We start from the raw sequence: 3,488 nt of genomic DNA, 5'->3' as shown, positions 1-3,488 counted from the left end.
CTCCATTTGGAGACCCCTGGCCTTCCTGCCTGTTGCCCTCTCTCAAAAACGTGCTCAGTGTTATACATGATTTCAAGTTATGAGTCCTTCATGAAAATATTATTAGAAGACTATTTAAGCAAAATAATCACTGATGGTATAAACAGCAGCAGAAGTTCTGCTGAGCAGTAGATCTATTTAAACCTCAGATTAAAGATAAAACTCCTGAAGAATTTATGGTAATAAAACACAATGGAAATGCTGCAATGGAAATACGGAAATAAGATAACTTTTTAGAGTAGACTGGTGAAACTAAAATAATGAGATACCACTACACACTTATTGGAATGGTCAAATACAAAAATCTGACAAACCAATTACTGGCAAAGATGAGGAACCACAGGAACTCTCATTCCTTGTTAGTGGGATTGCAAAATGGTAGAATCACTTTGGAAGCAATTTCTTACAGAGCTAAACATTGTCATACCACATGATCTATCAATTACACTCCTAGACTGCTCATCAAATGATTTGCTAGTTAATACCCACACAAAAACATGCACATGAATTTTATAACAGCTTAATTCATACTCTCTCTCTCTCACCCACAAATTGGAAGCAACCAAAGTGTCCTTTAGTAGACGACTGGGTAAACAAACTTTGGTACATCAACATAGCAGAATATTATTCAAGAATAAAAAGAAATTAGCTAGCAAATCACAAAAAGAGATGGATGAAATCTGAATGAATGTTATAAAGTAAAATAAGCTAGTCTGGAAAAGGTTATACACTGCATGCTGCCAATTATACGACACTCTGGAAAAGGTCAAACTGTAGAGCAAATAAAAAATATCAGAGGCTTTTTTCTTTTGCTTCAGAATAGTTTTATTAGTTTGGATAAGGTATGTCAACAATCAACAATTCCTCTCCTACTCTGACATACAAATCCACTCAATCGGAGTCTTCGTCGCACCAGAGTTCATACAGTGTAATGTTATTGTGTGCGTCTGCAGGAACCTCGACATTGGGAGCATTGAGGTTACTGCAGGTTGCCGTGGCAAGTTTCAGATTCCGCACCCTGGACACAAATTTCACAAGGTCCATCTCCAGCTGGGTTAAGGTGGCAAACATATAGTCTTTGTCTGGGGAAGCATTTTTCTTTTTCTGTCCCGGAGAGCCAAATGAACCGCCCTGACAGGCAGGAGGAGTCTGCACATTACTCTCACCACTCTCTCCCATCAACTTCACTGTCACATACATGAGCACAATGAAGAAAAGCCAGGGAAACATGATCTTAAGCCAGTCTCGGGCATGCTCTGGTTGATTTTGCTGAATTAGACTGTATCCTCCGCAGAGCATCTTCCCCTGGATTTCTTCGGCTCTCTCTCTCAGAGAAGTAAACATTAAGGCGCAGACACAGGTAACACCCGTGGAAAAGCACAGGAACCATTTGATGGACCACATGTGAGCCGAGAGGAAACAGCTCCTGGTGCGCTGGTTTGCCCTGGCACCTGGAGACTGAGGACCAGCCAGGGCTGGGCCCTTGGTGACGTCATAGAGGGCCCCGCCCCCACCAGAACCCATGTGGCCATTGTGATGACTTCAGGGCCGAGGGTAAGAAGGCTTGCAGGGGTCAACTGGGAGTAGGGCTTAAAGGGAAATAGCGAAATTTCCAGAGGGCAATTGAAAAAGAGGTGGGGAGTGACAGAATGCCATTTCCATGCCAATGTATTCTTTCTGAACCTGGTGCTCTACTGGGAGGGTGGGTCCGTTTTCGATTTTCATTATTCCATTTGTTGAATCCAAACACTGGGCTGAGCAGAGCAGCCCCATGGGCATGTACCCCTATGGAGCAGAGGGACAAGTGGGAAAGTAAGATATTAAACCAGAGGCCACAAACTAGGAGCCACTGATGTGTTTTGTGTGGCCAACACTGTTCTTAAAAATGACTGTACTCAGTCGCTGTCGTGTGTGACTCCTTGAGACCCCATGGACAGTAGCCCACCAGCTCCTCAATCCCTGGGATTTCCCAGGCAAGAATACCGGAGTAGGTTGCCATTTCCTTCTCCAGGCATAAAGGATGTTTTAGGGCAGTGAAACTATTCTGTATGATGTTATGGAAGATACATGACACTACATATTTGTCAAAACCAGAAGAACCTTACAGCACAAAAAGTAAAGCAATGCATGCATATTTAAGAAAAACTGACATCAAGAATAGAATGCAGAATTTGACTAAAGAATGGAATTATATTACAAATGTATGAAACCACCTCACTAAGATCCCCTGACTTAAGTAACTTCGGAAATGAATGGAGTTTGCAAGACTGAAAGTAAAATATAAAAGCAGTGTAATCTAGTTTATAGTGTTCTTTCTCGTAGGGGTACAGGTTAACAATCCTGATACTGTTACACATGCATACTTGAATTGAGCAGTGAAATAGATGGCCCATGAGTATACATACATATATTTCTTTGCCTTCTTAGCTGAAAGGGCTTAAGAGAAATGATACTCCCAAAATCTGAAAGAAACAATGATGTAGAAATAAGCACAGATCTTGGTTCCCAATCCTCTTTTCCAATAAAAGGAACCAGGCTTCTTGGAGAAATTACTGATTGTAGGGCTCAGAGAGGAAATGTAGAAGAGGAGTCTGGGGGATCTTACTGTATCAAAAAGGAAGTGCTTTAAAATTTTAAAAAAATAAAAAAGCCCTGAAGTAACGGAGTTATGTCAAAGAAGACAGGAATGAGCTTCCAATGGCCAAAACTGTAACAAGACGAGCAACGTAATAAATTAAGTTAGTCATCTTTTGGGATTATATCCCAAAGTATAAAATGAATATCTATGGGTCCGTACTGATATAAATAAATGATTGAATACATGTGAGACAATAGACAAATTTCCCACGCGAAAGAATTTCAGATAACTGACATAGGTAATTGTGCTCTCAAGGAGGTGGAGCTCCCTATTCCTTAAGAGTGACTTCATTCAAAAAGTCACATAGTGACTTCATTCAAAAAAATACAGCAATATGGCGAGGGGGAAAAAGAGTAACTTGACAGTGGAATAACCTGACAAACACTACTTCAGCCCAGTGGTCAAGGTCAACATTACCAGGGATAAGACATGTAGATCGTATCACATGGTAAAAAGGACACTCAACCTCTGCGGTCTTCTTCCCCCAAAATCCATGAAGTGAAAGTGAAAATGAAAGTTACTCAGTCATGTCTGACTCTTTGCGACCCCATGGACTATACTGTCCATGAAATTCTCTAGGCCAGAATACTGGAGTGGGTAGCCTTTCCCTTCTCCGGGGGATCTTCCCAACCCAGGGATCAAACCCAGGTCTCCCGCAATGCAGTTGGATTCTTTACCAGCTGAACCACAAAGGAAGACACCCCCCCCCAAAAAAAAATTCATAGTTCCAGGTTAATAGGAAAAACATCAGACAAATCCAAGTTGAGGAACATTTTATAAAATACCTGACTAGTACTCCTCAAAACTATCA

At 41.3% G+C, this 3,488-nt stretch overlaps 1 pseudogene; it reads right to left on the bottom strand.

Moving 5' to 3' along the window:
* Positions 1–930: 930 nt before the first annotated feature.
* LOC145535608 (protein FAM209 pseudogene) lies at positions 931–1,383 on the bottom strand (annotated as a pseudogene).
* Between the last annotated feature and the right edge of the window lie 2,105 nt (positions 1,384–3,488).

This window comes from Giraffa tippelskirchi, chromosome X, assembly GCF_054371585.1.
Source record: "Giraffa tippelskirchi isolate mGirTip1 chromosome X, T2T-mGirTip1v1.2.pri, whole genome shotgun sequence".
Classification (NCBI taxonomy): domain Eukaryota; kingdom Metazoa; phylum Chordata; class Mammalia; order Artiodactyla; family Giraffidae; genus Giraffa; species Giraffa tippelskirchi.
Note: the sequence above shows the minus strand (reverse complement) of the source record. Positions and strands in the feature narration are given on the sequence as shown.